Here is a 13,213-nt window from a genome sequence, read left to right as displayed (position 1 = left end):
ACTCTCCTCCATCCTTTCTTTCCTACACTCTCCCCACCTGGCTTTTGGGGGAATATCCTCAAAGATCAGAGAGGGGAATACACCAAAGCTGAAAATTTGACCTGGCCCAAAGTAAAAAACAAAAACAAAATGACAAAAAAGCCCTCAAAAAGTGTTCTTGAATTTCAAAGCTTCTGCTGCAGTTTCTTTGTGTAACTAGGGTTTAATATTTTTAGACAAAGCATTGTGGTGCGCCTCAGGTCTCTCCACAAGTAGAAACAGAAAGAACGGAAACTGCTTTGCAAAATGATGTAAAATCCAAAATCCACCATGGGTCTGAATTCAGGAAAAAAACTCAATTGCTTTTAAAATGTGGATTTAGACTTCATTACTTCTGAGAATCACTGCTTTCCTTGAAAGGGGTGGGATGTATATATATAAAGAGAGAGGCTATGAAATCTAGCCAAATACTTACTGGAGAAGTACAGGAAGAAGGATGCAGAGCTCCTTGCAGCCAGGGTGCCAGAGCCCTCCCTGCACTGTCCTGCTGAAGCTCCTGTCTTATTGTTATCAAGTGAATCATTCTGAGTTTGCTGGATGACTATTGATACGTGCTTGGCTTGCTACTAACTTTATTAATTTTAATTATATATATTTTAAATGTTAACCATATTTATATTTTAAATAAACAATACATTTACACCCTGCCTCTTAGCCACTGAGTTTGTCTTCTTGTACTTTCATGCTTTCTTATCTTTTCTGGGATAGTCTGTTCTCTCTCTCACACACACACATGCACACACACACACTCACACACACGCATTCTCTCACACACATATTCACACACACACACCTCTTTTTAGTTTAGCTCAGAGGTACAAAAAACCTTTAGTGTACAAAGGCTGTATACATGAAACAGAATATACTCTACTTGATGGATGATTTAAGGGATTTTTTGAAGGGGAAATGGACAATTTAAGGGACTTTTTGGGGTTGGGGGAAGGGTCTCGCTCTGTTGCCAACGCTGGAGTGTGGTGGTGCAATCATGGTTCACTGAAGCCTCAACCTCTCAGGCTCAAGTGATCCTCCCACTTCAGCTCCCCAAATAGCTAGGACCACAGGCACATGCTATCACACCTGGCTGATTTTTACATTTTTTGTAGAGATGGGATCTCACTATGTTGCCCAGGCTGGTCTTGAACTCCCGGGCTCAAGCAATCATCCCATCTCAGACTCCCAATATGCTGGGATTACAGGCGTGAGCCACCGTGTCTGGCTCTGATTTAAGGGATATTTAAGGGCCTAACTTTCAGTGAACCGTTTCCAGAGTTAATTAGAAACCAGAGAATCACCAGGATCACCTCTCATCCTGGCTTTACCCTTACTCTCCACATAAATGCTAATTCTATTCCTAGTGTTTACCACTTTGATCCCCTCCTCTCTCCCTGCTGCCACTGCCCCAGTCCAGGTCAGCATCATCTGCTGTTACTTAAAAGAGAAACTCAATTCATCTTCTTCCTTCGGTCTTTCCTTGCAATCCATTATTTCCCCCAAATGCCATCCAATGTGTCCTTCCTAAAGCATAGCTCTGATGTCTCATTCCTTCTGAAAAACAGTAACTTAATGGATTGCATTGTCCATATCATAACATTTTAAATAGTCAGTAAAGAAGAGTTTTTCCTGAAAGGGTGAGCAAGTTGCAGAAAAAACAATATCTCTTATCTCAGGTATGGGGTGGTTGCTGAGTCAAGGCCCTACAAAAAAGGTAGCTCAAGAAGTTGCTACGGGAGCTAGTCCTTAGGAGAAAATATTGAGCACTCTCTGTACCCTCAGTAATGCTTGAGAGCTAGAATATACCCTGAGTAACCCCTTCTTCGTTCCCAGGTGGCTGAGAAATCTAGAAAAAGTCACTTCCTGCACGTAGATTCAGAACATTGGAAAACGCTCTTGTTGCTACCCATTTCCTTCCTCCTTTCAAACAAAATTCTTATTGGGGTTTTCTAAGAACTGAATTCACCTGCAATTCCAGGAAGGCCTTAATAGCCTCTTCCTAGGAACTGATTCAATTTGGTGATTTTCCAAGGTGGCTTCAAAGGGAGCAACCTGTAGCAATTGCAGCAGCCCTGATCCGAAGGTTAAGATGGACCAGGGTTCAAAAAAAGCAATAAAGCAGCCGGGCACGGTGGCTCATGCCTATAATCCTAGCACTTTGGGAGGCCAAGACAGGTGGATCACCTGATGTCAGGAGTTCAAGGCCAGTCTGGCCAACATGGTGAAACCCCATCTCTACTAAAAATGTAAAAATTACCCGGGTATGGTGATGGGTACCTATAATCCCGGCTACTTGGGAGGCTGAGGTAAGAGAATTGCTTGAACCTGGGAGGCAGAGGATGCAGTGAGCAGAGATCTTGCCACTGCACTCCAGCCTGGGCAACAGAGCAAGACCCAGTCTCAGAACAAAGAAAAAAGCAACAAATCTCATGTACCCATTGAATCCTGAGTTTCCCTCTGATTGGATAGACCCAGGCCACCAGCTCATCTTGAACCAATCACTGTGGCCAGGGAGAAGAGGTGTTTTGATTGGCAGGCCTGAATGGAGAGAACCCTGGTGAACCCTTTTCAATCTAAGAAGATGAAAGAGAGATGGTGCTGAAGCAGGAACGGCCGCAAACAAACATCTCCAACACTGAACTGGGAAGGAAGTGGTGATTTATTTGACCGGGAGCTGTGGCAGGCAGGGATGCCTTAACAACTGAGCTCCCCGACTGGAAAATCCTAGCCCCTTTTAAAGGCTTACAATTCTAGAAATTACACGTGAAAGGGTCTTGATCCATGAAGTAGGCATGGGGTACGTGACTTAGGTGGGGGTCTGATCATGTTTAAGTGAAAACAATGCCTTCCGGAAAGATTCCTCCATACCATGCCAGCGATCAATAGGAATGCCATCAATAGGAGTGCGATTAAGGGTGGTGTCTGGTCTACCAGCTTTTACCTCTCCCACTGAAATGCAATGTAGAAGGCTAGGGGAAAGTGATGTTATAGAAGCTTGAGAGGATTAAGGGTCTCCTTCCTCAGTGCACCAAAAGATAAGTGGGGGCTGTTGCAGGAATTGTGAGCAATGGATGCTGGAAATGTGAACAACTGTTGTCTACATGTGTCTCGCAGACTGTCACCTTTGTGTATTTGCCTAAGGGGGTTCCCTATGCCTGGAAAGCCCTTGCCTTCAGCATTGCCCACCTAAATCTAAGCTAGCCTTTCAAGTCTCCCCATTTTCCCTTGGTCTGCGATTCCTCCACCCCAAGCTGGCCCAGGGCATCCCCACTTCATTTCCTCATCTTATTGGACCACAGCACTTACTGCTGGGCCTTGGGTTGGGGTCACTTGGATTTATGTTGGTCTCACCTCTGAGGCTAGGCCTCCTTGGAGAGCACCAAGGCAGTCTTAACTGTTTTGGGGCCTTCCTGGGCTCCAGCCCAACAAGCAGTATTTTGTTTAACTGAATAGGCTACTTATAGTGAACAAGCTGTTTTCAAGCCCCCTCAAATATTTCAGAAGCACTATTTACACACTTGAGAATGTGTTCCAGTCATTCTAGGCTATTCATTAGAATAGGTCCCTTAAGCAACTCTCCAGGTTGGGCTGAAGTAGCTGTTTTGCACTTAGGAAGGGGGATTGGAATCAGCATTGTAGTTGTGGTGCCTCTACCTCAGCCTGCTTCTTCGGCACAACAAAAGGAGTGTGTTCCCAAACTCAAGACTGATCAGGGCCTGGTGGGGGATTAACATTTATGTGGTTCTAAGGCCAGACGTGGTGCCTCATGCTGGTAATCCCAGCACTTTGAGAGGCCGAGGCAGGTGGATCAGCTGAGGTCAGGAGTTTGAGACCAGCCTGGCCAACATGCTAAAACCCTGTCTCTACTGAAAATACAAATATTAGCTGGACATGGTGGTAGGTGCCTGTAATCCTATCTACATGGGAGGCTGAGGCAGGAGAATCTCTTGAACCCAGAGGCAGAGGTTGCAGTGAGCCAAAATCCTGCCATTGTACTCTAGCCTGGGCAACAAGAGCGAGACTGCAAGACTCCATCTTAAAAACAAGACAAAACACAACAGAACACAACACAACAAAACAAAACCAACATTTATGTGGTTCTAGAAAGAGGACTCAACTGGGCCAAAGCAAACCTCTCTCAGTGTTCTCCACCTCCCAACCCAGCCTTCCCCATGTGCTAGGGCTGTCTGCTTCCCCTCTGGTTCACTCCTCACCTCCATGCAAAAGAAATCTCTTTTGTTTTCTAAATTCTCAGGTGGGGTGGAAAGCTTCTAAGTTTCCATCAGGTGCTTGAACAACCTGAAAACCTCTTTATGAGGTGGTACATGGTGATTATTCATCCTGGCTTACACACCTTCTTGTGAGATGGTCCTTTATATTTTTGAATACCTCTGATTATCAAAACATTCTTACACCAAACCACAACTACTTTCCTATTGCTTCTGCTTTGTGTTGTGGAGTCATGCACAACATTGAGACAGATCTCAGTCGTGTGTGTGTGTGTGTGTGTGTGTGTGTGTGTGTGAGAGAGAGAGAGAGAGAGAGAGAGAAAGACGGGGAAAGGCAGAGCTGCAAAGGCCTATAGGGATCAATCTAGGTCAATGGTGGTTAACAAAGTTTCTTTTTTATTTTTTTTCAAGATATTCAGGAAAAATAAACATATTTAGGGGACACATTTTTCCTATTCATAGTGAAGATGGGACTTGATGTTTGGGTAAATGCATATTTGCATGATTCCCTTAGGTTAAGACCCACTGAACCAAAAAGGAACTCAAACCAGAAAAGTAGATACATTCTATTATCTTCTATATTAAACTACGTTCAGGCCACAGTAGCCTACCACAATCTCATTATCTCCATATGCAAAATAATGTAAACCAAATGAAAAATGAAGATACCAAGAGAAATACAAAATGACACCCCCTCCCCACCACCACAAATGGCCATTACCTAGGTTTTCTATCTGTTGCTCTGAGGGCTGGGTTTTATTTTCTTTTTCTTTCTTTTTTTTTTTTAAATCTAAATGAAAAGATAGGCAATCTGTTTTTAGTTCTACTGGTGGTTATTTTATGATGTTAAGCACCATGCCTATGCCTATAATTCTCAATATTTCAGCTTCAAAAGTGAAATTGTGTCTGATTCACCCTCTGAGAGATGAGAAAATTGACACCTTTACTTTATACCTCCTGATTTTTTATTCTTCAATTTTTGTCCGTATCTATTTTAGATGAATTATTATTGTTTTTATGCCATATAGCTTTTATTTCAAGAATTATATCTACCAAGAGTCTTACTTCAAAAGCCCAGGCCCAGTTTCACAAGTGAATGGATTATTTAAAGTTTCAAGGAGCAGATAATCCCTATGCTGTTTAAATTATTTCACAGCAAAAAAAGAAAGAAAGAAAGAAAGAAACCATCCTGTAAGGTCTTTTGGGCCAACTGACTGTGCCATGGACAAGATGGTAACCTCTGTGACCTGCATATACACTCCAGATGCGTTCCTGAAACTAGAAAGTCTGAAGTAACTGGAAAACCACAAAAGGAGAAGAAATGACCAGCCCCTGTGGTGTCTAAATAACTTTGAAACATTCTTCTATTGTTCCGTATTCCCGCCTCAATTGATAAGACAACTGGACTTTGTAACCGACCTTGCTCAACCTCGTGCCCCCAGACCCTATGACCCCCTCCAAGCTTGCAAAAACCACCCTGAACTGTAACTTCTGTAACTTTCTACTGCCTACCCCAAATCTATAAAACCAACTGCTATCCCACCACTCTCTGCTGAATCTCTTTTCAGACTCAGCCGGCCCACACCTGGGTGAGCAGCCATGTTGCTTACACAAAGCCTGTTTAGGGGGTCTCTTCATTCAGAGTGTGCATTTAACATTTGGTGCTGAAACCCAGGATGGGGAACTCCTATGGGAGACCAAACCCCTTGTCCCTGTTATCTTTGTGCTCCCTCCGTGAAGAGACCTACCTACGACCTAGGCTCATTAGACCAACCTGCGCATCCACTCACCATCCTCAGATCAGGTAAGTGCTTTGCCTCAACTCTCTTCTTTAGCCCTTCTCGCTGGCTGTCCATCTTCTTCTCCTTTCGGTTTCATTTTCCTCTCCCTTTCAGTGGAGACAAGAAAGGCAGGACTTTCCATGAGGTTCATGACTGGAAAAAATCCTGTGTAGGTCACAGAACTGGGAAGACAGTCTTTCCTCTGTGACTGATCATTGCAGAGATGCCTGCTCTGGTCACTCACTCACACTTGTAGGTGATGGATCAACGCGGGGATGCCCCCTTTGACCGAATCACCCCTGGTACAGACCAAGGTTTAGTCTGGGACGCCTGCTAAGCTGCTTGTTTGCGCACTCACTTTTCTTGTCTCCGCCACTCTTCTTAAACTATGGGCAATCTCCCGCACTCCATTCCTCCCTCCTCTCCCTTAGCCCGCATTCTGAAAAACCTCAGACCTCTCCAGCTCTCACCTGACCTAAAACCTAAGCATCTTATTTTCTTCTGCAATACCACTTGGCACCAATGTAAATTGACAATGGCTCTAAATGGCCAGAAAACGGTACCTTCGATTTTTCTATCCTACAGGATCTAGACAACTTTTGCCGTAAAATGGGCAAATGGTCTGAAATTCCCTACGTCCAGGCATTTTTTTACACTCAAATCCCTCCCTAATCTCTGCTCTCAAGGCAGCCCGTGCCAAATTTTCCTTCTTTCCCTTCCACCCACCCCTCCTGCCTCTGCCAGAGACCCAGAATCTTCCTTGTCCATCGACCCTTCTGACCTTTCTCCTCCCTACTTGTCCGAACCAGACCCCAATCCAGGCCCTAACCTTCCCCTAGAGCCTCCCTCCTCTTCCTCTGCCCACAACCCACCTCCTTATGCCCCTCCTGTCACCTCCCCACCTCATACTTGGTCTGGCTTACAGTTTAGTCCCTCGGCTAACTCCTCCACCCCTCTCCAACAACTCCTGTTTCAAGAGGTGGCTGGAACCAAAGTTATAGTTAGGGTGTATGTTCCTTTCTCTTTATCCAACCTTTCCCAAATTGACCATTGGCTAGGCTCCTTTTCATCAGATCCTCTGATACTTAATCCAGTCCTGTAATCTCACCTGAAGTGACTTAAATGTCATCCTTACTTCTACTCTCACCCCTGAAGCCCTGACATTAAAAAGCTACAGAAATTAGAATCTGGCCCTCAAACCCCACAACAGGAATTAATCAACCTTGCCTTCAAGATGTTCAATAACAGGAAAGAAGCTGCCTGGCGGCAGCGCATCTCAAAACTATAGATGCTTGCCTCTGCTGTAAGACAAACCCCAGCCACACCACCAGCTCAGAAAGACTTCAAAGCGCCCAGACTGCAGTGTCCAGCTTCCTCTCCTGGACCTTGCTTCAAGTGTCGAAAACATGGCCACTGGGGCAAGAAATGCCCACAGCCTGAGATTCCTCCCAAGCCCTGTCCCATCTATGTGGGGCCCCCAATGGAAGTTGGACTGTCCAACTCACGTCGCTCCTCCTTGGCTTGGTGGCTAAAGACTAATGCTGCCTGAACACCTTGGAAGCCCCCTTGACCATCACATACGCCGAGCTCTGGGTAACTCTTACGATGGAGGGTAAGTCCATCCCCTTAATCACCTCGGGGCCACTCATCCCACGCTGCCTTCTTTTCAAGGACCTGTCTCCTTGGCCTCCATAACTGTTGTGGGAATTGACAGCAAGGCCTCCAGGCCTCTCAAAACTCAAGTCTGGTGTCAATTAGGCCAGCACTCCTTTCCACATTCTTTCCTAATTATCCCCACTTGTCCAGTTCCTGTGTTAGGCCAAAATATCCTAGCAAAATTGTCTGCCTCCTTAACTATTCCTGGGCTACAGCCACATCTCATTGCCACCCTCCTCCCAGAACCTGTACTTCCCTCAATAGGTCCCCTTATGTCCCCTACCTTAACCCTAGGGTGTGAGACACCACCTCCCCATCCCTTGCTACCAGTCACTCACCCCTCATCATCCCCTTAAAACCTAACCACCCTTACCCTGCCAAGCACCAGTACCCCATTCCACAATAGGCTTTAAAAGACCTAAAGCCTGTTATCACCAATCTATTACAACATGGCCTTTTAATTCCTACAAACGCTCCTTACACTTCCCCTATCCTATCTGTCCAAAAACCAGACAAATCCTACAGACTAGTCCAAGACCTCTGCCTCATCAATCAGATTGTACGTCCCATCCACCCAGTTGTACCAAACCCCTATAACTTCCTATCTTCCATACCCCCATCCACAACTCAGTACTCTGTTCTTGATCTCAAAAACGCCTTTTTCTAAAGCCCAAATTTCTTCCCTATCTGTTACCTATCTCGATATAATCCTTCCTCAGCATATACACGCTCTCCCTGACAACCGTATCCAGTTGATTTCCCAAACCCCAACCCCACCCACTAAACAACAGCTTCTCTCCTTCCTAGGCGTTGTAGGATACTTTTGTCTCCGGATACCAGGTTTTGCCCTCCTAACCAAACCACTTTATAAACTTACAGAAGGAAACTTAGCTGACTCTATAGACCAAAAATCCTTCCCCGATTCTTCCTTCCGTTCTCTAAAAAAGACCTTAGAGACTGCTCCTACTTTAGCGCTCCCCAACTCCTCTCAACCCTTCCCTTTCGACACAGCAGAAATAAAAGGCTGTGCCGTCGGAATTCTTACTCAGGATCCAGGTCCACGGCCTGTAGCCCTTTTATCCAAACAACTTAACCTCACAGTCCTGGGCTGGCCCTCATGACTACACACGGCAGCAGCTGCCGCCCTGATACGCTTAGAATCCCTCAAAATCGCAGGCTATGCCCCACTTACCGTCTATAGCGCTCACAACCGCCAACGTTTAGTTTCCTCTTCACACTTTACACACATACTTTCCGCCCTTTGCCTCCTCCAACTCTATTCACTATTCATTGAAACCCCCACAGTAACCATTGCTTTTGGTCCTGACTTCAACCCAGCTTCTTACTTAACACCCAGTACAAATCCTGAACCCCCCATGACTATATCTCCCTAATCCATATAGCATTCTCCCCATTTCCCCATCTTTCTCTTTTTTCTATTCCAGTCCCAGACCACACATGATTTACTGACAGCAGTTCCTCCAAGCCCAGTCAGTTGGCACTGGCCAAAGCTGGGTATGCTGTTGTATCCCACTCGTCTAGTATCGAGGCTGCCACACTCCTCCCTTCCACCACTTCTCAGCAAGCTGAACTGATTGCCTTAACCCATGCTCTTACTCCTGCCAAAGGACTACATGTTAATATCCATACTGACTAAATTCTCCTTCCACATCCTACACCACCATGCTGCCATATAGGCAGAAAGAGGTTTTCTCACCACGCAAGGGTCTTTTATTATCATTGCCCCCTTAATAAAGACCCTCCTTAAGGCCGCTGTCCTCCCAGCCAAGGCCGGAGTTATGCATGGCAGAGGACACCAAAAACCTGTCAGATTCTATTGCCGTAAGGAAATGTCTTAGGCGACAAAACAGCCGAAGAAACTGTGGACACCCCAGTATCTCCCCGACAAGGCCAGTATTTTTCCTGCTTATCTATCTCCCCTACCTATTCTTCCTCCAAAAACTCACTTTACCAGTCGCTTCCTAGACAAGGCAAATGGTTCTTACACTATGGGAAATTCCTCCTCCCGGCCTCACAAGCTCACTCTATCCTCTCATCCTTTCATGACCGCTTCCATGTAGAATACAAGCCCCTGGCTCATCTTTTAGAACCCCTTATTTGTTTTCCATCATGGTAGTCCATCCTCAGAACAATCACATCTCAGTGTTCTGTCACTCTACTACTCCTCAGGGCTTTCTGAGGCACCGCCCCCACCCCCCCCACCTTTTTCCTACACATCAGGCCCGCAAATTTTCCCCTACACAAGATCAGCAAATAGACTTCAAATTTTGCCCAGGTAGGCATTTACCTCTCCATCCTTGGCTGCCCTCCCCTTGTTCATCAGACTCTCCTCCAGACTCCTCTTCCTGCCTGCTTATACCTAGCCTTGATAATAAAAGTGAATGATTACCTCTCCTTCCACACAATTACTTTATCAAACCCCACTACAGCCTTTAAAGCCGCAGCCCTTGCTGGTTCCCTTGGCATTCGGGTCCAATGCCCCAGCCCCCTCAACACACTTTCTCACCTTTTCAGTTTATACTTCCAGTTTTGTGTAAGCCAAGGGCTTTTTCTTTTTCTTTCTTTTTTTTTTTTTATTGTACTTTGGGCTCTGGGGTTCATTTGCACATCCTGCATCCTGCAGGATTGTTGCATAGGTACATACATGCCATGGTGGTTTGAGGTGTCTATCCCTCCCTGCCCCGTCACCTACATCAGGCATTTCTTCCGGTGTTATCCTTCCCCATCCTCCCCACCCCCCGATGTCTCTCCCCTCCCCTTCCCTCCACTCCCCTCCAACCTAGCCCAGTGAGTGTTGTCCTCTTCCCTGTGCCCAAGTGTTCTAATTGTTCATCACCGGCCTATGAGTGAAAACGTGTGGTGTTTGGCTTTCTGTTCTTGTGTCAGTTTGCTGAGAATGATGGTTTCTAGATTCATCCATGTCTCTACAGAGGACATGAACTCGTCATTTTTTTATGGCTGCATAGTATGCCATGGTGTATATGTGCTACATTTTCTTTATCCAGTCTATCATTGATGGGCATTTGGGTTGGTTCCAGGTCTTTGCTATCGTAAACAGCGCCATTTTTTCCTCTGTGGTTCTTCTTACATTTGCCTTCCTATCAACGAGACAGGCACTTGTACCCTAGTTTTCCTTACTCTCAAAATTCAGTTTGCAAATGGAGGTAAAACTCTCCCTGGTCCTGACATGACACAGTCAGATCATTCCATTGATCCCCTTACTTGTATGGTTAGGAATTACTACTGCACTCGGCACAGGCATAGCAGGCCTTACCACTTCAGTCTTCACCTTCTATAGCCTCTCTAACGATTCCTCTGCTAGCATTGCAGAATTAACTCTATCACTATCCCTTCTTCAAGCTCAAGTAAATTTTCTAGCTGCAGTTGTTCCTCCAAAACCACAGAGCTCTTGATTTACTGACTGCTGAAAAAGGAGGTCTTTGCCTATTCCTAAATGAGGAATGTTGTTTTTATGTAAACCAGCCTGGCCTCGCATATGATGCCATCAATAAATTAAAAGACAGAGCCCAAAAGTTTGCTAATCAGGCAAATGTTATTTGGGACCTGGCTAGACTGGCTGGGCACTCTCTAACTGGGAGTCATGGCTTCTTCCAATCCTTAGTCCTCTGTTACCTATCTTTCTCCTTCTCTTATTTGGACCCTGTGTTTTCCAATTAATCTCTCAATTCCTACAAAATCATATCCAAGGGATAACAAATCAGTCAATATGACAAATGCTCCTTCTAGCAATCCCACAATATCACTCCTTGCCCTGAGATCTCCCAGCAGTCTAAATTCTTTCCCATTTTTAGGTTTCCCTGCCACCCCCAGTCCCTCTCAAAGAAGCCCTGAGAAACATCACCCCTCTGTGCTCGCCTTCCTAGTATTTCACTGCTCTCTACTCTTCATTTCTTTTTCCTTTATATTACTGATATAAAAAGACAGGAATGCAAGGTCTTTTAGGCTGACGGTGCCATGGATGGCATGGTAACCACTGTAACCTGCATGTACACACCAGATGAGTTCCTGGAACTAGAAAGTCTAAAGTAACTGGAAAACCACAAATGAGAAGATATGACCAACCCCTGCGGCACCTAATTAACTTTGAGACATTCTTCTATTGTTCCTTATTCTTGCCTCAACTGATGAGGCAACTGGACTTTATAACTGACCTTGGTCAACCTTGTGACTCCAGACGCTATGACTCCCCTCCCAGCTTACAAAAACCATCCTGAACTATAACTTCTGTAACTTTCCACTGCCTACCCCAAACCTATAAAACCAACTCCTATCCCACTGCACTCCGCTGACTCTCTTTTCAGACTCAGCATGCCTGCACCCAGGTGAATAAACAGCCATATTGCTCACACAGAGCCTGTTTAGTGTGTGGGGGTCTCTTCATTCAGAGCACACATTTAACACATCCCAGTCAAAAAAAATATTTTTTTCTAGTGTTTAGGTAATACATAGATAGCATTTTCTATTTTAAAATTTAACAATATAATGGATAAACAAAATGTGGTACATGCACACCACTGAATATCATTCAGCTTTATAAAAGAAGGAAATTCTCACACATGCCACAACAAGGATTAGGATTGAAAACATGATGGTAAATAAAATAAGCCAGACACAAAAGGACAAACACTGTATAATTACACTTGTTTGAGGTACTCAGAGTAGTCAAATTCACAGAAATATAAAGTAGAATATTGGTTGATGGGATAAGGAGAGGGAGAATGGGAACTTAGTGTTTAATGGGTATGAAGCTTCAGTTTGGGAAGTTGAGAAAGTTCTGGAGACAGATGGTGCTGATGGTTGCAAATCAATATGAATGATTAGTGCCATTGAATGGTACCCTTAAAAACAGCTAAAATAGTAAATTTTATTATGTATATACCACCTAAATACAAAAATTCAGCTATATAGGTCAGGTGTGGTGGCTCACGCTTGTAATCCCAGCACTTTGGGAGGCCGAGGTGGGCAGATCACCTGAGGTCAAGAGTCCGAGACCAGCCTGGCCAATATGGCAAAACCCAGCCTCTATTAAAAATACAAAAAAATTATCCAGGCATGGAGGTGTGTGCCTGTAATCCCAGCTACTTGGGAGGCTGAGGTAAGAGAATAGCTTGAACCCAAGAGGCAGAGGTTATAGTGAGCTGAAATCATGCCACTGTACTCCAGCCTGGGCAACAGAGCAGGACTCTGTCTCAAAAAAATAAAAAATTTCAGCTATATAGAAGTACATAGTTTCAAAGTGAAAAATTCACCATCTTCCTCCTTTCACTCACCCATTTCTATTCCTCTCTGGTAATAATTCATATAGATATACCAAAATTTATTTAATTAGGCTTATTGAGCATATTAAGGAATGTCTAGATGTTTGTATTGACAAAAAATGCTGTAATAGACATCCTAAAAATATAACTTTGTGGCCGGGCCCAGTGGCTCATGCCTGTAATCCTAGCACTTTGGGAGGCCGAGGTGGGTGGATCA

Source organism: Sapajus apella, unplaced genomic scaffold (assembly GCF_009761245.1).
Source record: "Sapajus apella isolate SASKATOON/1434 unplaced genomic scaffold, GSC_monkey_1.0 scaffold91, whole genome shotgun sequence".
In the NCBI taxonomy this organism is placed as follows: domain Eukaryota; kingdom Metazoa; phylum Chordata; class Mammalia; order Primates; family Cebidae; genus Sapajus; species Sapajus apella.
This window is presented reverse-complemented; position numbering follows the sequence as displayed.